Source organism: Coregonus clupeaformis, chromosome 6 (genome assembly GCF_020615455.1).
Source record: "Coregonus clupeaformis isolate EN_2021a chromosome 6, ASM2061545v1, whole genome shotgun sequence".
NCBI classification, from domain to species: Eukaryota; Metazoa; Chordata; class Actinopteri; order Salmoniformes; family Salmonidae; genus Coregonus; species Coregonus clupeaformis.
This window is the reverse complement of record NC_059197.1, coordinates 45,229,068-45,252,454: the sequence shown is the minus strand read 5'-3', so window position 1 is coordinate 45,252,454 and position 23,387 is coordinate 45,229,068. Positions and strand designations below refer to the sequence as shown.

The following is a 23,387-nucleotide window of genomic DNA, read 5'->3' as shown; positions in this document are numbered from 1 at the left end:
ATTAGAACAATATTCTAAAAGTTGGCCTAATTCTCTAAATATAGTTCTGAAGAAGCCACATGCCTGTATCCAGAGACAAAGTGTTCTGTTAAATCATCTATGACCGGGTTGCGGTCCATTATTAATGGTTTTGTGTGGGGGTGTTTTGCTAAACAGGGTGGACGTGTGATTTGTCTTAAAAAATACAAACGCTGAACATAACATATTGTCCCTGCTATGTTACTTAAAGAGCTGGAATACATTGGTCTACACAGCAACTCCCTCAATGTACATATTGTACTGTACTAACCTCATTGTTGGGGATCACTTTTTATTTACAAAGAGTTTGTGCTTTTGGGGCCATGCTTCATGCACACAGAGGATCCAATTAAGGTGCTGTAATCAAATATACTAATCTAATCAATTTTTACAAGGAGTCTTTTACGACGGATAATTTTTCCTGCACAAGGAATTTGGAAATTGTATGCATAACAAGAGTCACATTGACAATACATATTTTTCTCTGAATTCAATTTTTCTTGTGCAAGTGCTATATTACATCTCTCATGATTTGAAAAACGTTCTACTGCTACAAAAATAACCCAAACTGTGTGCATTAAAAGAGTTGAGGGGGAGTTGCACAGTATCCTGCCTTCATCTTCAATAGCTTGTTTTTCTTTTCAGGGGCCAATTCCCAGCAGGTGTCTATTTGTTTCCTCTGTACAAAAGAAAATCCAGTAAGCCTGCAGTCAAACACTGTAGCATACACACAAGGTCAAGAGTAGCTACTCAAAACACAGATTGTGATCCAAAGTACATTGTCGGTACTTTATTGCTTCACAAACTATGAGCAGCCATTTCAAAACACCCTGAAAAGCCTCGACTTCACTTCAGAAGAACGCTTTGAAAAAACAATTAAGGTTCAAAGCTGGAGATGCCATTGGATAGCCCTTGGATTAACTTGTTTAGTAACTCCTGAACAAGCACACTAACTGTGAGGGTTTTGTTGACCCGTGAAGGTGTTGGACTAAAACCAAGAACCGACATATAACAGCCTGACAGGTCATTATTACCATGTCATCTCATCATGATAAACACATTTTAGGTTAAGTCAACATGTCAGTCAAACTACTGAACCCTAATCCACCCCTTACACGTACTATGGCCGCGCAAAACAGAAAAGGAAGTTCCATATTATCCAACAGCCAATATTTTACATCATAACGTATGGGGAAATGATCGCACATCTGCTGGGTGAGAGCCTGCTCGTTATGTGGTGGGTCATATTTGCACAGTAATGAATCCTAATGAAAACCCAACTCATTAGTGAGGCCTTGGGCCTCGGGCAATTCCAGAGTACCACAGTGAATAAAACATTACTTTTTATGACAGTTTACATTCTGCCAGAATATTCAGGATTTAATTATCTCATTATTGGAATTAATCTCACAAAAAATCCAGGGGATCCTACCGTTAAAGCTGCTGGGGTTTTAGGCAAACAATTAGACTTATCATCTCAAAAAGAGGTATTTTCTGTAGGTTCTTAGTGGAATGTACAGCTACAGTATGCAAATAGACTGTAGCTATACAAAGAGCTAGCCTTCACATGTATACTCTGCAAAGAAAGTGAAAAGAGAAGAGAAATGCAGGCATGAGATGGGAGTGATGATAACCTGCCTCAATGTCAGTCATACCTGGCAGGAAACCACTCAAACTCGAACCTATCTGACACCAGAGTGTAGACGGGTAAGAGGCAGCTTCATAAGACAACCTGGGCTGCCAGGTTTGGCCAAGGTTTGTGAGACATGAGGAATAGGGAGAAAGCCAACATAGGAAGGATGACTTGTGTCAAGAAAGGAATTACTTTTCAAAAACCAAGCTACAGTACAGACACTCTTTATCACGGTACCACATGTGATTTTCAAAAGTGATAAGGTTGCAATGTTTTGACATTTGTGTGTAGGTTTAATCTATGTGTAGGTTTAATCCCTTCCTGTACTGTGTCGGCAGTGGCAAGCAAAGCCCAGTGAAGGAACACATACGCTTCAATCCACCAGATGAAATGATGCGAGAAATGTCCTCCGTCTTAGCTTCCTTCAAACATTGGCTCAGGTTTTAACTGACGACACACTTTAAAGGAGACAACGGATCCTATTCCTGTGTCTTTGGCAAACCTCCGTCACCATGTCATGATAAATAGCTTAGACTACAGCCAAAAAGAAAAAATCAGCAGAGGCTGAGAGAATATGCCGTTGCGAAACATCATGGCTCACCTTTAAAGAGATCCAAAGCTCTGACTGATGGTTCACTGCAAAGAGTGAATCATACACTCAGTGATTTGGAATCTGGTGGGCAATATTACATCAGAATGGAGCAAAATTAAGGGATAGTCGAAACAAATGTTATTTTAAACCCAAATTGCATCCATGACATATGTGAGGGAAAACACACAAAGGCGTCTATGACTAGATCCATTAGAGGAAAATGAAAAACAGAATATAGCTTTGGGACAGAATGGCGCTTCGTCTGTAATCAAATAGACACAAATATAAGCAGATAAAGAAGATGTTGAAGAAAGCCATAAAATGTGACTGTCAAGAAGTGGAGTAATATTCACCAATGACTGCCTGGAGAGTTGGCTGATATAGTGTCTATAGTGCACAGTTATTTATTTATTGTAATGCTCCTGAGTGGCGCAGTGGTCTAAGGCACTGCATCACAGTGCTAACTGTGCCACTAGAGATCCTGGTTCAAATCCAGGCTCTGTCGCAGCCGGCCGCGACCGGGAGACTCATGGGCGGCGCACAATTGGCCCAGGGTAGGGGAGGGAATGGCCGGCAGGGATGAGGCTCAGTTGATAGAGCATGGCGTTTGCAACGCCAGGGTTGTGGGTTTGTTTCCCACGGGGGGCCAGTATAAATAAAATAATATATATATACACATATGTATTCACTAACTGTAAGTCGCTCTGGATAAGAGCGTCTGCTAAATGACTAAAATGTAAATGTAATGCAAATAGTCTGGGTAGCCATGATTAGCTGTTCAGGAGACTTATGGCTTGGGTGTAGAAGCTGTTAAGAAGCCTTTTGGACCTAGACTTGGCGCTCCGGTACCGCTTGCCGTGTGGTAGCAGAGAGAACAGTCTATGACTAGGGTGGCTGGAGTCTTTGACAATTTTTAGGGCCTTCCTCTGACACCGCCTGGTATAGAGGTCCTGGATGGCAGGAAGCTTGGCCCCAGTGATGTACTGGGCCGTACGCACTACCCTCTGTCGTGCCCTCTTCACGACTGTCTTGGTGTGTTTGGACCATGATAGTTTGTTGGTGATGTGGACCCCAAGGAACTTGAAGCTCTCAACCTGTTCCACTACAGCCCCATCGATGAGAATGTGGGCGTGCTCAGTCCCCTTTTTTTCCTGTAGTCCACAATAATCTCCAGTTCATCTTGTGTCCATGGAAGCTGGCATCTCTCACCGATCACAGACAGTAATAGGAAGCACATGAGCCAGTTTTTCTGTCATCAAGGGCAAACATGCTTTTAAAACAGGGTGGATGGCGTGTGACCCTCTTCATCCTGGTCAAACGGGAAACTGTTTCAGCAGAGGGTGTAAGAGGATCAGAGCTAGGCTAGTGGGTCTCCTTAACACCAGGGCTATTCCAGGCCAGTCCAGTGGAACTCGGTGGCCCCTCCAACTCATTGTCTGTGACTAAGGTAATAACAATAACCAAGGTCTGGAAGTGCAGCAGCTTCAAACGGGGAAAGATTAGGACTGGGGATTTGAGCTTGTGTGCAGAATTAGGGGAATGGATGGGTGCGACCTGACCCGACCCGTTTTAGACAGACAGAGGCCGTCTAGCTACGGCAAGCTGGGGCAAGCCAGCACAACACACTGCTCACTTTACAATGCTGTAGGCCAGTGGCGATTTTAGCATGTACAGTGGCTTGCGAAAGTATTTACCCCCCTTGGCATTTTTCCTATTTTGTTGCCTTACAACCTGGAATTAAAATGGATTTTGGGGGGGTTTGTATCATTTGATTTACACAACATGCCTACCACTTTGAAGATGCAAAATATTTTTTGGGGTGAAACAAACAAGAAAAAATACAAAAAAATAGAAAACTTGAGCGTGCATAACTATTCACCCCCCAAAAGTCAATACTTTGTAGAGCCACCTTTTGCAGCAATTACAGCCCATTATTCAAGGCAAAACTGCTCCAGCTCCTTCAAGTTGGATGGGTTCCGCTAGTGTACAGTAATCTTCATGTCATACCACAGATTCTCAATTGGATTGAGGTCTGGGCTTTGACTAGGCCATTCCAAGACATTTAAATGTTTCCCCTTAAACCACTCAAGTGTTGCTTTAGCAGTATGCTTAGGGTCATTGTCCTGCTGGAAGGTGAACCTCCGTCCCAGTCTAAAATCTCTGGAAGACTGAAACAGGTTTCCCTCAAGAATTTCCCTGTATTTAGCGGCATCAATCATTCCTTCAATTCTGACCAGTTTCCCTGTCCCTGCCAATGAAAAACATCCCCACAGCATGATGCTGCCACCACCATGCTTCACTGTGGGGATGGTGTTCTCGGGGTGCTGAGAGGTTTTGGGCTTGCGCCTGACATGGCGTTTTCCTTGATGACCAAAAGCAAAATTTTAGTCTCATCTGACCAGAGTACCTTCTTCCATATGTTTGGGGAGTCTCCCAAATGCCTTTTGGCGAACACCAAACGTGTTTGCTTATTTTTCTCTTTAAGCAATGGCTTTTTTCTGGCCACTCTTCCGTAAAGCCCAGCTCTGTGGAGTGTATGGCTTAAAGTGGTCCTATGGACAGATACTCCAATCTCCGCTGTGGAGCTTTGCAGCTCCTTCAGGGTTATCTTTGGTCTCTTTGTTGCCTCTCTGATTATTGCCCTCCTTGCCTGGTCCGTGAGTTTTGGTGGGCGGCCCTCTCTTGGCAGGTTTGTTGTGGTGCAATATTCTTTCAATTTTTTAAATAATGGATTTAATGGTGCTCCGTGGGATGTTCAAAGTTTCTGATATATTTTTATAACCCAACCCTGATCTGTTTCATTTCCACAACTTTGTCCCTGACCTGTTTGGAGAGTTCCTTGGTCTTCATGGTGCCGCTTGCTTGGTGGTGCCCCTTGCTTAGTGGTGTTGCAGACTCTGGGGCCTTTCAGAACAGGTGTATATATACTGAGATCATGTGACAGATCATGTGACACTCAGATTGCACACAGGTGTACTTTATTTAACTAATTATGTGACTTTTGAAGGTAATTGGTTGCACCAGATCTTATTTAGGGGCTTCATAGCAAAGGGGGTAAATACATATGCACGCACCACTTTTCCGATATTTATTTTGATTTAAAAAAATTAACAAGTAATTTTTTTTATTTCACTTCACCAATTTGGACTATTTTGTGTATGTCCATTACATGAAATCCAAATAAAAATCAATTTAAATGACAGGTTGTAATGCAACAAAATAGGAAAAACGCCAAGGGGGATGAATACTTTAGCAAGGCACTGTAAATCTTTTAGATGCATGCCAGCAAAGCCACTACACAACACAACACAACACAACACTAAACAATACAATAACTGCACTATAACTGTGACAAAAGGTGCCCACAAACTGTTAGGGCGTACATAATGCTGTCCCAACAGCAGAGCTTTCTTTTCAGCACCATGGAGTGAATCCTCACCACCTCTACACCTGGCTATCAGTGAAGCCTTGTCTTGCAGCGAAACAGTTCATTCAGGTTATTTACTGCCTTTAAAAAATATATAGCTGATATGGCTGACTTGCTTAAACAACTGTGGTTTCTACTGACAATTGAGATGTACAAACTATGGCATAAGGGAACGATGAGCAGATAAGAGGCAATCCGTAATTTCGATTAAGACATTACTGAGCGAGCTAAGACGGACGTAGTCAATATAACTATTTGTTCAGCACTTTTGAAATGTACAGCGACAGAATTCAGAACATGGGCCGCTCTTACAGTATTCTCCATCTACACCAAGTCAGAACCGTAGCATAAATAAAGGGGGCATATAAGCAGACAAGGAAAGCTCTGACAATATTCAATGATGACATTTCTCTAAAACAGGCTATAGGCTACATGTGCACCACCAAGTCAGTACAGTCGGCTAAGTTATGAGGGGGAAAGGGACCAAATTATTAGGGTGAAGTACATGGGCTACTAACAGCTTACTACACAACATACACTTAGTATTACTTTCTCAGCTACGGTAAACATATCTCCCTGGCATATTACATAATTTATGCAGCAGCATCAAATACATTTTTGGACTCACCTTCCTGTGCTGTGCTCACTTGAACAGGAAGGTGGCGCGGCGTTCCTTCTTGTGGGCAAGTTTGAATGAGTAGGTGTGTCCAAACTTTTGACTGGTAGTGTATATATATATATTTTTTTAGCTAAACAGGTGGGGCTCAAATACCTTCCCTGAATGACGGGTTGCCACTGCTGTAGACACAGGCAGCGGGGAATAATTAAAGGTTCTGAGTGATGGAGCTGCATGTCAAAGTGCATTAGCACTTTGACATGCAGGCAGCATATTTCAAAAATGAAATGTGTGGTCCATGGATGGTGTAAGCTACAGAGATAAGAATAATTAATGCCTTTTAAATTCAGACATTCAAACTCTGAAGCTGGGGTCAGATTCAATACTAAAGCCAGCAAGGGAAGAGGAGAGGAATTGTTGTTGAATTCCTGCTGTTGTAGTATCTCTGAGGCAGATCAGAGCTCTGATGAGCAGAGGAAGGTTACAGGAAGCTGTGGACCCGTTGGCCCCTCTTCCTGTGTGACATCCATCTTCCATCATGTTGTTGTGTAGAGGAGGGGAGGGAGGGATGGGGGGATCCACATAGTAACCACTGTGATTTTTACTTCAGAGAGAGAACTGTAATTTCCACATGGCAATGTTTACGTACACATACCAGTATACTGTATGGCAAAGTGCACTGAAATCGGCAAAGACATTCATGCAGATATGCACAGGCACGCAAGCCAGCATACCCACACAAGCACGCACCCACACAGGCACACAATAATGATAAAACACAGTGTCTTACATCTCATAATTTGAGCCAGGTATTTTTGGGGCACTTTTGAAGCATTGTGCTTTTACCAGTATTTCCAGCATTGTCCACTAGTGTTGCTGCATGTAGGAAATCCTAGGAAATGTTCTGTAACGGTTAAGGTGTTGGCTTGACAGTTACTGGACCTGGGTTCGAGTCCCGGTCGGGGCTATCCCCGGAATTCGCTCCAATATACTTCCATGGTTGGTTTCATTGACCTATTTTTTTAGATACAACTTCTTAGTCCATTGGAGAGGATCAGCTTGAGCAAATTGAGAAGTATTCCCTGCCAAATAAGAGGTTTTGTGCGATTAAGATTTGCAGAGCTATGCCTCCCCTGGCTTAGGCAATCCCCCCACCGAACACACACGCACAACCAGACATTGATTAACTGATTGACTGCTTGTGTCAATTACAGATCATTTCCTAGGATTTCCTACCTGCAGCAACACTAGTGGACAATGCTGGAAATACCGGTAAAAGTTCCTCCTGGCTCTAATTATGAGATGTCAGACATTGTGTTTTATCATTATTGTGTGTGTGCATACATAATAGATTGAGGCTACTTTACATTATTTCCCTGATAAATCATGAGACAACCCAATGCCAAAGAGGAAAGGGTGATTCAATTACAATTTCACCTACACAGGAGGAGCACTGATGGCAAGACACTAGAGGTTGTAGGCTACAGAGAACCGGACTATGATACACAGATTCCTCTCTGTCTGCTTTTATAAAACATGTCTCCACACAAAGTTCACCAGGGCTGATAACATTCCAAGATAATGTATACCAAGATGGCTAAAGATGAAACTCTCCTTACATCTCATGTACATCCTGTGCACAACCAAACAGTAGACTGCTAAGCACCCACACACATACTGTAGACATACACACGAATTTGCGGCTATGTGGGCACACATACAAAAGCACACGCACGCATGGGTATGGATCACAGGAGGTTGGTGGCACCTTAATTGGGGAGGACGGGCTCGTGGTAACTGCTGGAGCAGAATAAGTCGAATGGTATCAAATACATCAAACACATGGTTTCCATGAGTTTGATGCCATTCCATTTGCTCCGTTCCAGCCATTATTATGAGCCATCCTCCCCTCAGCAGCCTCCACTGGTATGGATGAAAGATAACTGCTTATGGCTTATTGGGACACCCAAGCAGGTCACTAGTGCTGGAACCAATCAGCGGCCAGGCCATCCACCTGTCCTCTGTCATCTCCAATTTAGGAGTCAAGTTTGATCCTTCTCTGTCTTTCGATGCCCACTTAAATAAATATGTAAAACATAATTTTTCCATCTTAAAAACATTGCCAGAGTCATACCATCACTCTCCCAGCCAGATGCAGAGAAACTCATCCAAACCTTCATCTTCTCTCGGATCGACTACGGCAATACGCCGTTTGGGGGCCTCCAAGCCAAATCATTACAGAGGCTCCAACTCATCCAGAAGAGTGCTGCCAGGGTCCTGACCAGGACCAAGAAGTCAGACCACATCACCCCGATCCTGGCCCAACACCACTGGCTACCGGTCAACTACAGCATCGACTATAAAATCCTCATGCTTGTATTTAAAGCCTTGATGGATTGAGCCCCACCTACATCAGCGACCTCATCTCAATCAGCGAGCCACCTCACATTCTCCGCTCCGGCCACTCCCTACTGCTTCAAGTCCCCAGGACACGTCTCTGAACTATGGGGGACTGAGCCTTCTGCTCCCTTGCCCCTTGCCTATGGAATGCTTTTCCTGACCATCTGAGAGCCACTCCATCACTCAGAACCTTTAAAACGGGCCTTAAAACCCACTTCTACAGACTGTCTTTTTCATAGTCCTAGTCCCAATCTAAAATGTATTTAGCACCTAGACCACTATCGCTATTTTACCTGCCTTGATTCTAAATGTATGTTGTTTTTATTGTATATAATAAATAAATAAAATCCTCAGTAGAGCTTTGAGATAACTCTGGAATTAAAAGCGCTATACAAATGAATGTATTATTATTATGCACACACACACACAATAATGATGAAACAAACAATTCCCCTGTTTATTTTTCTCTGTCCTGAATGCTTGATGATAGGCAAATGTTTCCCATTTCCTCGTAAGTGGAGCCTTAGTCCATTTAATTAGTAATTAAACACATGACATGACAGCCATGACTTGGCAAGACAGTTAATCAATCATAGATCAGTAAGTTCAAAGTTGAATTATGGAGGGCTGAGTAAACATGAGAATAAATGTTTTCCTTATAAATGCAATAGCCTACCTACTGTAAACAGAACAAACAGGACTTCACCTACACTGTCAAGACCAAAGATTCATATCAAAGAAGAATCTAACATGAACAATGTGTGGCAAGAAAAGAGGTTGTAAAAGACACAGTACATTCATGAGAACTCTGTAGTTTATAAGAATAAACCCAAGCTTGGACTTCTGGAGCTTTGCGTGTTGCGTCACATCCCAATATCGTCCTTAATATGGTCAAGAGATTCAGATCTCATATTTGCACTAATACCTCATAGATTCCCTCTCTACACAAAACAGATAAGAAAAGCTCTATGCACTGTTTACCTTCAGCCAAGCTGCAGCGGGGCTATGCCTTGGCACATCCCAAATAGAGGAGGATTAGAAACCAATTAAACTCCTCAGGCAATTTAGAAGTCTACCTAAGTTACTGTTCATGGGGTTCCCGTGTACTGTAGAAGTGCCAACAGAAAGACCTGCAACAATAGCATTCCAGTTAAGGTATTCCCTTCAAATCGAGACGCGACGTACCCTAGTGAATGACAGGATTGGGTTTTTAAAGTAACCTTTCTGTTTTTTTGTTGTCTGTTGTCTTTTTCTTTCTTTTTTTGTCTATGCCGGGTGGTGTCTCATAAGATGGTCATAGATGTTTTATGTTACTGGCCTTTATCCTGCCATGATCAACTTTCTGTACGACTTAGGGACTCCATAGACTTCAGCCCATTCATGCTGACCTCATTGACCTAATTGGATTTATTTGACATGAGTGCTTGATCAGATCATGGGTATGACTGAATGAAAGGTTATACTGCATGTGTAATTGAAATTAGGAAAGCAATCAACTAACCACCCATAACATGCTTGTGTTGTTTACTTGTATTTTCAAGACGGCAAACAAGATAAAAAGGACATTTCCCCATCTTGATATCGGTACATAAACACTACTCATTATGGAAAATCCCAAACAAATCATTAAAAAAACATGTTTGGAAAATCATTGATAATATTCAAGGACAAAAGTAGAAAACCTTGAACAAGCATTGACTAATCTTCCAAGATTTTACGTGCACATATTTTAATACAATCTATTAAATTAAATAAGAAATATTAGGCTTTTGGCTCACTGTTAGCACAAATAGGTCAGGACACAATAAGGCAGTAGAAGAATGGAAATCTATTTCATTCAGGTGCCATGGGGCAATGTCACACACACACTTTACTTTGTACTTCAGATAACACTGTTTTACTTGCTCAAGACATCCATTTTGTGTCCGTCTACACTTAATGCGGCGGATTCTCTTTAAACAAGTTGCAAGCCACTGATGTTTACCAAGCAAACCAAAGCACTACAGTAATGTACTCATGGACTCCTTGTAAAGTATAGGAGCTGTGGCATATCCCAGCAACCAGAAGCCCCTGCTGGTATGAAATTCCTTTGCTCTATACAGTGATTACTGAACCCCTTAGCACCACATCACTGGAGTGCCTGATGTCACAACCCTGTCATTCTGAGTGGTGTGAGGTGCGTGGGCCAGTGCATTGACAGACACACGACACAACTGTCTGTGCCTCTAACAGAAGGTGCCAGCCCAATCACCACTGACACACCCGACAGAAAGAGCTCTCATTTTACATAACGGGACTATTACAACAGCTGGCGTCTGTGATCACCTCAGAGAGAGAGAGAGAGAGAGAGAGAGAGAGAGAGAGAGAGAGAGAGAGAGAGAGAGAGAGAGAGAGAGAGAGAGAGAGAGAGAGAGAGAGAGAGAGAGAGAGAGAGAGAGAGAGAGAGAGAGAGAGAGAGAGAGAGAGAGAGAGAGAGAGAGAGAGAGAGAGAGAGAGAGAGAGAGAGAGAGAGAGAGAGAGAGAGAGAAGAGAGAGAGAGAGAGAGAGAGAGAGAGAGAGAGAGAGAGAGAGAGAGAGAGAGAGAGAGAGAGAGAGAGAGAGAGAGAGAGAGAGAGAGAGAGAGAGAGAGAGACAGTATATGTGCGTGTGAGTTGCTCAGCTGATGTGTGTCTGTGTAGCCTGTGGTGATCTCTGTGAATATGAATACATCTGTATGTCCAAATACAGCTCATAATAATGGCTGGAACGGAGCAAATGGAATGGCATCAAACACCTGGAAACCATCTGTTAGATGTATTTGTTACCATTCCACTGATTCCGCTTCAGTCATTACCCTGACCCCGTTCTCCCCAATTAAGGTGCCACCAACCTCCTGTGGTGTATATGCACTGCATGTAACAACTTTCTGACACCACCTGCTACCAAAGAAGAAGCAATGTTCCATGCTGAACTGTTTCCCAGTGCTTTCTTCTCACATGTTCAAAAAGTAAAAGTACTATCATCTTGCTTGGATGCTTTCCCAGTAAGAGGCAATGGTAGTGAGGTGATTGTGTTTGGGGATGATGTTTAGGAAACAGCACTGGTCTAAAAAATTATGAACAGTACTGTATGTTACAGCATGACAACGGAAGCCAAGGTTTGTGTTACATAAGCCCCTACCACTGACAGGAGGGTGGAGAGCAGAGGGCTAAGGGAAACACATGTAACAGTCCATCAACATTATCATTCAGCCATATCTGTGAGTGCCTATCAGCAATTAACTGTATGGACACTTTACTCCGAACTATCATCTCTAAACATAAATCATAGTGATCATAACAGCTTATCTAATCAAAATGATGCAACTCAGTGCCCAGTTGTCTTTAGTCAGGAATTCACCATTGCCTCTTGAAGAAGAATTCACCTGTAGATAGGACTACTTGCAGCTACTTGCTTTAACAACTTGACTAACCAGTTTCGAACACATCACAGAACTAAATCTGTAATTTGTTTATTCGTTTTTTTTTTATGAGGTCATCTGTTCAATAACCCCTGAACTCACCTCAAAACTCAACAAAAGAGCAATAATGTTTTATATGCTTTCTCGTAAAACGCTCCGGAGGTTTCCGTTCTTTGTTGGATGAAAGACCTCCATATTCAAAGATTGTTTACCACGCCACACAAATAGTTATACAGTCTATGACAGCAAATAGAGAAATCCACGCGGGCCTCAAACCAACAACATTTTTGCCCAACTACCGATACATTTAAAACTGTTGACCGAGTGATAAAATGACACTAAACTAGCGCCTTCCAATCTTTCAGGAAGCGCGCCCTCATGCTGCAATACAGCTGTCAAGAGCAAAGTCATGGGTAGAGAGAGCTAGTTGAGCGTAAGGCACAGAGATAAAACCTACCTGCAGCCCGCACGCACAACAACGCAGTGGCGATTATAGCATGTCAATCTTGGTGGGGCAAAAAAACCAAAACATGTGGGATGCGTGCCAGCAAAGCCACTACACAACACAACACTAAACAATACACTAATTGCACTATAACGATGACAAATGGTGCCCACAAACTGTTAGGGCCTACATAAAGATGTCCCAACAGCAGAGTCCCAACAGCAGTCCCAACACCTTATCACTGCTACACTTGGCTATCAGTGGAGCCTTGTCTGGCAGTGAAACAGCCTAATTTACTGCCATTTTAAAAAACGTAGCTGATATGGCTGACTTGCCAAAACAAATGTGGTTTATACTGACAATTGAGATGTACAAACTTTGGCATAAGGGGACGATGAGTGGATAAGAGGCAATCCATAATTTAGAATAAGACATTAATGAGTGAGCTAGGACGGACGTAGTCAATATAACAATATAACACTTTTGAAATGTACAGCGACAGAATTCAGAACATGGGCCGTTCTTACAGCGTTCTCCCTGTACACCAAGTCAGAACCTCAGGAGAAATAAAGGGGGTATATAAGCAGACAATGAAAGTTCTTACAATATTCGACGATTACATTTCTCTAAAACAGGTTATGTGCACCACCAAGTCAGAAAAGTAGGCGAAAATGAGGGGAAAATAGACCAAATTATTAGGGTGAGGCACATGGGCTACTAACAGCTTACTACACAACATACACTTAGTATTACTTTCTTAGCTACAGTATACATATCTCCCTGGCATATTACATCATTTATGCAGCAGCATACAATACATTTTTGGACTTGTGCTGTGCTCACTTGAACAGGAAGGAGGCGCGGCGTTCCTTCTTGTGGGTACATTTTGTCATCAAACTTTGTCATCAAAGTTTGGCATTCTCTGGATTTATGGTTCTTTCAAGACAACTGGGAACTCTGAAAAAAACAAGGTCGAATCATGATGACGTCAGTGATCTTCAGGTCGTAGCTCTAGAAAGAGGCCCGAGTTCCTGATATACAATTCCGAGTTGGATGACCGTTCAAAACGTATTTTCCCAGTCGAGCTCGTTTTTTTTCCTGATTTCCCAGATGTCTTGAACTCACTGAAGACAGATTTCTCAGTTCCGAGTTAACAGTTGTTTTGAGTGTGGCACAAATCATGCTTCATTGACAGCATGGTCAATGTTGAATGTTTATCATTTTAAGCTTGGAAAAGAGACCCTTAATCCCAGACCTCGGACCACACAGCCACTCCACTGAATAGCAGGTTAGTGATTGCTTTGCAAAGCTTGCAGTTAGCCACTGATTCCTTCCAAACCACTCATTGTTGAATTTGCGATTCCCAACTTGTTGTGTAATGTTTATGTCCAATGGCCGATGATCAACGATCCGTTTTATCTCTAATTTCTCTTCATATGGCAAGGATTAAAAAGGATTTGTGAGTAGATTGTCGACTTGATTCATGATGATGACTGCTAGCTAAGATTTTGAAAGTATGATGTTGACATGATCAATCCAATCTAAGCTACGGTAGATATAACGTGATTTGATGTAATTTATCTGTGGCCAATGAGCTTTAGCCTTCTTGGAAGGGCACTTCTAATGTAACTCTATGGCAGCACCCACGGGGCTTGAATTTTCTAGCTCTACCATTAGACTTGGCGGGCGACGTAGTGTCCGTAGTGTCCCCATGAGTGCCAGAACACTGAGCCAATCACAGCGCAACTAGAGAACATTACCAACCCCTACACTCCTTATTTTTCCGCTGGCTGCCTCACCACCACAGAAAGTACTGAGCTAGGCTGAAACACCTGCATTTTGGAGCTGCCTTACTCAAGAAAGCAAAAAAGAGACCATGTTTGTATGTGGCTTTATTAACGCAATTATTATTTATTTATTTTTTACATTGTTTGCAAACTGATATGTGACCCCCCCCATAAAATGTATTATTATTATTATTTTCACCTAAAAATGTGGGGCTCAAAACAGGTGTGGCAGAGCCCTGAATGATAGGTCGCCACTGCAACCATGACTTGTTATTTCCAATGTAGTAACTTTCGAGCATTTATCATAATATTGATGTGACAACAGGCCTACTGGCGTTTGAAAACTTGTCAGTTTGAAAATTAAACAAAAATGTAACCATCCCATATCAGATAAATATACACCTAATGGAAAGGAAAACGAAAAGGCCTAATAGGAAAACGAATAACATGCAGCAGTATCAAATATAAAGTATAACATATGAAATATAAAGTCTACTCTACATAATAGGATAATAATCATATAAATATCACTAGGCCTACTACTACTACCACTACTACTACTACTAATAATAATATAGCCTACTATTTCTAATCAATTGTCACTGTGATAATGATCAATATTTGTTATTTATTAGGCCGAATATCAATTTCTCCAGGCGCAAATCTGCTTTCTGATCATGTTAAATAGCATTGCATAAGCCTGGACGCCTGAAGTCGCTGAACGGTAATCATGTTACACATAACTGGGCAAATTATGCACAATTATTTGCAAGTGGCTCATGTGCCTCACACTGAGCTAAACCACTTTAAATATATATATATATATATATATATATATTTATATATTGCATAATTCATGCTCAAAAGTGCCTCACACATTGTTTTATCAATGCAGACTACAAAGTTGACAGCCAATGTAATATAGACCATTAATAAAGCTATCACTGAGATTCATATTGAAAGCAGGATCTTACCGTTCCAGGAATCATTTTATTCAGTGAAGGTTACTTGTCTAGATCCCGTGCGCAAGTGAAATGGCCTTTAAACGGCAAATACAGAGCGTATTTCAAAATTACAGGTTTGTAGGGGAATCCAAAAGGTTGTAAAACAGAGGCACCTCCACCCGTGGCAATGTGAAGCTTAAAACCAATCCGCAGGGAATTGAACCAAATTAGCACCAGGCTCGCCCACTCTCTGTCGACTGCGCTGTGCGCTCGGAAACGCGCGAAACACTAGACAATTGGAAAATGATGTCTGTCGCTCACGCAGCTGAAACCATAACAAAGCATTTTCACCTCTACCCGCCACTGTTTCGGTGAAAGGTTAAGGGATTTGGCTGGAGAAATGTAACCACACTCAAATTCATAGGCCGAGCTATGGATGCAAGGACTGACCATCCATGGTATCAAAATTATAGTTCTAACCATGTTTTGAGGCTATACAGTGTTTGTTTACATATACTTTGTTTACAAACATTGGAAAAACAAGCTTATAGTTTAGCTTCTGATGGGATATGACAGTTGAACTAAACTCGTGGGGCATTTATAAGTAATACTCTTCAAGAATCAATGGGTTTAAGCTATATCATTAATTTACAAGTCCAAAAATGGATGTAGTAAGTGCAGATTGCCCCTTTAAAGGTACAGCGATGGGTCTACAGTATTCATTTTTCAAAGCAAAACAATTTGGAAAGACCAAAGATATATGTGAAGTATTTTTTATTCAATGTTGATCAGAGATTGACCCTGGATTAAGGATATTCAGAGGTCAAAATAGAAGAATACTTGAATCTTTACTGCCTTACTTAACAAACAATAATTCAGTGAATATTAACTGTGCAAAATGTACATGCCAGAATCACACTGTTTGTTTAGCAACCTATTGTTTCGATGTTTGTTCATGTTCTCATGCACACTTGACCATACAAAGGTAATGTGACTGTTTACCCATCAAAACCTATCTCTCCAATCCCACATGCCCGCCCACACTAGACCCAACATACCAGCAACAAACTGGGTCAGGGTTACAATGGACAAAGTTCAATGTCAACCAGTTGGGTGACTTTCCTCACACTCCACCCTCACATTCTTGGCCATACAGGGAGACTTTAGTGTATTGCTAAGGTATTATATTTATTGTGAAGTTGGCCCTCCACGCCTCATGGTAAAGAAGTGACTAATTAATCCATGAACCTTGCTTGTTACACCAGCACACAATTGTTGTCATAAAACTCCCAACCAGCAAAAGCTACCAACAGGTGTTCAGAGTAATATGAGTAACTTCTTCTCTTTATCAATGAGATCATTCTCTATCCATCCGACCTATTGCCCTTGTGATGAGTGTGATTAGAAGGAGTCAGGCGCAGGAGTCAGTTCCTCCGGACCGTACCCCTCCCACTCCACGAGGTACTGAAGGCCCCCCACCCGACGCCTCGAATCCAGGATGGAACAGACAGAGTACGCCGGGGCCCCCTCGATGTCCAGAGGAGGTAGAGGGACCTCCCGCACCTCAGACTCCTGGAGCAGACCAGCCACCACCGGCCTGAGGAGAGACACATGAAACGAGGGGTTATTACGGTAATCAGGGAGAAGTAATAACCTATAGGTGACCTCGTTAATTCTCCTCAGGACTTTGAACGGCCCCACAAACCACGGGCTCAGCTTCCGGTAGGGCAGGCGGAGGGGCAGATTCCGGGTCGAGAGCCAGACCCGATCCCCCAGTACGAAGACCGGGGCCTCACTGCGGTGGCGGTCAGCGTTGACCTTCTGACGATGCACGGGGCGTTGGAGGTGAACGTGGGCAGCGTCCCATGTCTCCTCCGCGCACCAAAACCAGTCATCCACCACAGCAGCCTCGGACTGGCTCTGGTGCCAAGGTGCCAGAACCGGTTGGTAACCTAAAACACATTGGAATGGCGTTAGGTTAGTAGAGGAGTGGCAGAAAGAGTTCTGGGCATATTCTTCCCATGGCAAGAACACCGACCACTCCCCCGGCCGGTCCTGGCAGTAGGACCGCAGGAACCTACCCACATCCTGATTTACCCGTTCCACCTGCCCATTAGACTCAGGGTGGAACCCAGAGGTCAGGCTGACCGAGACCCCCAGACGTTCCATGAACGCCTTCCAGACCTTGGATGTGAATTGGGGACCTCGGTCAGACACTATATCCTCTGGTACCCCGTAGTGCCGGAAGACGTGTGTAAACAGGGCCTCCGCAGTTTGCAGAACCGTGGGGAGACCGGGCAGAGGAAGGAGGCGGCGGGCCTTGGAAAAAACGGTCCACAACGACCAGGATGGTGGTGTCAGTCAGGAAATCAACACTTAGGTGAGACCATGGTCGTTGTGGAACTGGTAAAAGTTGTAACTTACCCGCTGGGAGGTGCCTAGGTGCCTTACTCTGGACGCACACCGAGCAGGAGGAGACATACACCCTCACGTCCTTAGCCAAGGTAGGCCACCAGTACTTTCCGGTCAGGCAACGCACTGTACGACCGATACCTGGGTGACCAGGGGAGGGTGACGTGTGTGCCCAGTAGATCAGCCGATCATGGATAAGAGCAGGCACGTACCGCAGCCCAGCTGGACACTGAGGTGGAGATGGATCTGTGCGTAATGCCTGCTCTATATCCGCATCCATCGCATGCAGGAAACCGGGAGTATGGGGGTGTTGTCTCTGGGCCTCCCCTCTGTCTCATACAGCCGTGACAATGCGTCTGCCTTCACGTTCTTCATACCCGGGATGTATGACAGTGTAAAATCGAACCGTGTGAAGAATAGGGCCCACCTTTCCTGGCGAGGATTCAGCCTCCTCGCTGCCCGGATGTACTCCAGGTTGCGGTGGTCCGTCCAGACGAGGAAAGGGTGTTTCGCCCCTTCGAGCCAATTCCTCCACACGGTCAAGGCTCGGACAACAGCCAACAGCTCCCGATCACCAACGTCGTAGTTCTGCTGCCCCGGGCTGAGCTTCTTAGAGAAGAAGGCACCATGGCGGATCTTGGGTGGCTTGCCCGAGCGTTGAGACAGGACAGCGCCTATCCCTACCTCGGACGCATCCACCTCCACTACAAACGGTAGTGATGGATCGGGGTGGGCCAGTACCGGGGCTGAGGTGAACAGACCCCGCAGTTTGCTGAAGGCCAGGTCAGCCTCAGCACACCAGTGGAGCCAGGATGGCCCACCCTTCAACAGGGATGTAATGGGAGCTGCGACCTTGCCAAAGCCCCAGATAAACCTCCGATAGTAGTTGGCGAAGCCAAGGAAGCGCTGCACCTCCTTAACCGTGGTTGGAGTCGGCCATTCATGCACCTGAGGTGGTAATGCGGTATCCGAGGAAGGAGACGGACTGCTGGAAAAACATACACTTCTCTGCCTTGGCATAAAGGTCATTTTCCAACAGTCGGGCCAGCACTTTGCGAACCAGGGACACATGCTCGGCGCGCTTAGCGGAATACACCAGAATGTCATCGATGTAGACCACTGCACCGCGACCAAGCATGTCCCGAAACACCTTGTTCACAAAGGACTGGAAGACGGATGGAGCATTCATCAAACCGTAGGGCATCACCAGGTATTCATAATGCCCCGTGGTTGTACTGAATGCTGTCTTCCACTCATCCCCCTCTCGGATACGCACCAGGTTGTACGCACTCCTGAGATCTAATTTGGTGAAGAAGCACGCCCCATGCATTGATTCGATCACTGACAAAATGAGGGGGAGAGGATAACTAAATCTGATCGTCTCCTTGTTCAGTGGTCGATAGTCAATGCACGGGCACATACCGCCGTCTTTCTTCTTCACAAAGAAGAAACTAGAGGATGCGGGTGAAGTGAAGGGATGTATATACCCCTGGCGCAGGGACTCGGTGACCTATGTTTCCATAGCCTCCGTTTCAGCCTGCGACAGGGGGTACACATGACTCCTGGGAGGTACAGAGTCTACCAGGAGGTTTATCACGCAATCCCCTGCCCGATGAGGTGGTAACTTGGTAGCCTGCATTTTCTTAAACGCGTGCGCCAAATCGAGGTATTCGGGGGGAATGCGCACGGTGGAGGTACTGTCTGGACTTTCCACCGTGGTTGCACCAATGGAAACACCTAGACACCTACCCTGACACTCTCGCGACCACCCTGTGAGAACCCTCTGCGGCCATGAGAAGGTGGGGTTGTGGAGTACTAACCAAGGGATACCTAATACTACAGGGAAAGCAGGGGACTCAATAATAAAAAAAGAGATCTGCTCACAATGAGTCTCCTGGGTAATCATGGTGACTGGTGCAGTAACTTCCTGAACAAACCTGGACCCTAATGGTCGACTATCAAGTGCTCTGATGGCGAGTGGAATGGATAGGGGAACCAATGAAATGCCTAGACGGCGTGAGAATGCCCTGTCCATAAAGTTCCCAGCTGCGCCTGAATCGACTAGCGCCTTACATTGGGGAACTACCATGTGATCGGGAAAGTAGATGGGTAGGGTACAGTGCGCAGCAGAGGGCTCTGAACGAGTGTGGGTGTTCGATACCTGTGGTGATGCAAGAGTGCCCTGCCTGCCGCCTCCAGACCCAAAAGAGCGTTGACAACAACGTGTGGTGTACTGTCCCTTCGTGCCATCAGAGTGGCACTGTCGCTGTTGTCCTCCGCTCTCTCGGACGGCTGCTCCACCCAGCTCCATCAGCTCGGGATCCGAGTCAGCCGGGGTGGGAATGGGCAGACCCCTTCCAGGACGTCCTCTGGCTGCCAGCAGGTTGTCCAAACGGATGGCGATGTCCACCAGTTGCGTGAAGGACACATGGTGTCCCGGCAGGCTAGCTCCCGTCGGACGTCCTCCCGCAGATGGCACCGGAAGTGGTCGATCAGGGCCCGCTTGTTCCACCTGGACCCCGCTGCAAGAGTCCGAAACTCCAAAGCGAAGTCCTGCGCGGTCCTCGTCCCCCAGTTGGACCAGCCGCTCGCCCGCCTCGCCCGGTGATCGAAGACAACCCGAAAGAGGCGAGCGAACTCCCCGTAGTTCTCCAACGCGGCTCCTCCTTCGTTCCAAACCGCGTTGGCCCACTCCAGGGCTTTCCCCGAGAGGCAGGAAACGAGGACGGTCACCTTCTCCCGCTCCGATGGGGCCGGCCTGATGCTGGAGAAGTAGAGCTCCAGTTGGAGGAGGAATCCTTGGCAGAGCGCCGCCGTCCCGTCGAACTCCCGTGGTCGGGATATTTGGATCCCTCCGGGTGCTGGGGTGTGGGTGGCTGGATCCGGTTGGCCAGCTGGTCTCGACAGATCGGGTCCTCTCCTCTCCAGGCGTTGGACGACCTGATGAACCCGATCCATCGCTTCCACCAAGCTGGCCAGCATCGTGGAATGCTCCTGGACCCGTGCCACGACTCCAGGCATGCGCTCCTCTCCCGCTGACTCCATGAAGGGTGGGTGATTCTGTGATGAGTGTGATTAGAAGGAGTCAGGCGCAGGAGGGTAAATCACAGAATTCAGAGTTTATTCCGTCGTACACAGTTGCGCTGGATAGCAACAACAAAATACAGGCACAGGGGAACAATCTACCCCGGCAATACAAGGTACGGGTAGCTCCAACAAAATACAGGCACAGGGGAATAATCTACCCCGGCAATACAAGGTACGAGTAGCTCCACCGAGCTACACTCAACTCACATAAAACAATCACCCACAAGGACAAGCAGCCTCCACATAAATGGTTAAACATGCTATATGAGTAAAACCATATATTTAAAATATGAGAAATAAGAGCAGCATAGCTATGTCAGGAGAGGAAAGGACAGAGGAAACATCAAAATACTGGGGTGTGGGAATCAATGTTATGGATGGCACAAAAGCAGCATGGCTTACTTCCCAAATCCTCGTTCAGCCACCATCTCTAGTTTTGAACAATATAGCAACCTTGCTGTGTATCAGGATAAACATAAATTAACCATTACAGTAATCCTCAGCACCATGACCATCACAAGGCAAAAGGAACCTGAAGTACCACATCCTGCAGCAGTACAAGGGAAAAGCCAGTTAACAGGAGTCAGACCTGATTTACAGAGCTTCACAAATATCTGGACAACACTCCAAGGGAACCAGTGCATCACAATTTAGAGGGTTCACCCAGGTCAGAAGTCAGCTGCCAAATTCTTACTTTGCAGATTTAAGGAGAAATGGAAGGGGGAGAGAAGGCGGGGTGCAAGGAAGGGAATATCGGTAGGTAGCTAGGAGAGAAATAATGAGAGATTTAGCCCAGGAGACAGTTTAATAACTCACTAAGCTTCGATATATGTTGCCCTGAGAGTGATACAGTGTTACAATCTGGGAGACATAGTAATGGAAGGATATAACCTCCCCTGGCTGGAAAGATGACAAGATCAGGATATGCGTGGAAACACATGAGATGTCAGAAGTAGAAACTTCCAATTGCTGGGCGGTAGTTGTTTCCCGCACTTGTCAGGGATCATTAGGGATGCAGGCTGAATGTTGCTGTTTGGCTGTAGGCCAGAGTGCTCCAACTGGCAAGTGGCAGTCTGTCAGCTGCTGCATGCATGAGCTTCATAGCAGCTGATAACTTTGAGCTCTGCTGCCCATCTCAGGTCCTGGAGGACCAGCATACAGTATGTCAGATTCATACCTCTACTCCCAGTACGAGAGAGGAAGCTGATCTGGCTCACTCCAACCATCATTAGACAAATGATTCAATGAGTGATTGGAATGAAATAATTGAGGCTCGCGGCATGTGTTATTTTCTTGTCTCCAGGAACTCACACCCTCCTCCTGACTGAGATTAACTTGATCCATTCCTGGATAACCCTAAGGCAGGGTTCCCCACTGGCGGCCCGCGGGCCGACTTTTGCCCGCAGGTGGTTTTATTTGGCCCACCAATTTTCTGAGTCAAAAATAATAATAATAATAATTTGTAACTTTTTTTTTCTCCATTGTTGGACGTAAAAGACTGTAAAAACACCAGGAAATCAGCTCAAGTAATTTTAATTGAAGAAATCTATTCCAAGGTATTCCTACGCATAATAGAGAGATACGTGCTCGTATAAAAATGTAAGCAAGGTTTGAAATGATTATGTTTTAGTCAAACATTATATGTTGCGGTCAATTTGCTGTCTACAAATTATTTGTAATTATGTTCCGGCTCCCCGACCATCCGCTCAAGAATAAAATCGGCCCGCGGCTGAATCTAGTTGATGACCTGCCCTAAAGTGTAACTTTCTACCACATTCAGTAAATGATCTACTTAATCAATAAGGCACTGAAGCACAGTAAAGTCAAGCAGACCAGGAACCAGTAGAAGGCTGTCCTTGAGCTGGCCTTAGGGGGATTGTTGGGTGGATTATGAATGTGTTGGCTGATAGCCATCCTTTTTCTCAAGCGCTTTCTGGCCTAAAACCAGCTTGAGTCATAACCTTACATCAATACATTGACTCTACTAATGTACTGACATCTGTGTTGGGGAAATTATATCGAGTTATATCAGGAAAAGCAGTCAGGTATTATCAGAAATGGTAATCAGCCCAACTGTTGAACTGTGGATGGCTGGAATATTTAAATGTAAAGTGCTTATACAATAACAGCTTTCAGGAAACTTGCAGGAAATTGGAATTTGTACCATTGATTGCTGTGTGAGCAAATGCAGTACTCACAGGTCAACGTGGTACATGTACACAGTATATACTTTAGATATCTCGTAAATAGGGCTCATACATTAAAGAGTGGTCCATAATTTACTGCCTTGTTGATATTTGAGGGAAAAAATCCCCAAGTTAGCATCATATGGAGAGGGTTTAATGGCGGAACAGGTAGAGAGGTCAAAACCCAAACAAAAACCATGCCTCTGTGTGAAGACCACCATTTTAATGTTTCGCGCAAATCCAGTACTGTACTGTCACAGGGAAACGTAGCATTTCTCATTGATTGCAATCTTAAATAAATGCCTCAATTGACTTTTTCTGCATTTACCCCTGCTGCAGGAGATACATGCTCAAGGAAGAGACAGTAGGATAGTTGTGTGTTGATCAGAGGTTTTAAAAGC

General features: G+C 44.7%; 1 protein-coding gene across 1 annotated transcript in view; it reads right to left on the bottom strand.

Annotated features, from left to right (window-relative positions):
- The window catches only part of LOC121567424 (glucagon receptor-like), a 39,691-nt gene extending 24,133 nt beyond the window's left edge, over positions 1-15,558 (bottom strand). The window contains exon 1 of the mRNA XM_041877457.2: positions 15,332-15,558. The gene's annotated coding sequence lies outside the window, so the exon portion shown is untranslated. The remainder of the gene's footprint in view (positions 1-15,331) is intronic.
- Between the last annotated feature and the right edge of the window lie 7,829 nt (positions 15,559-23,387).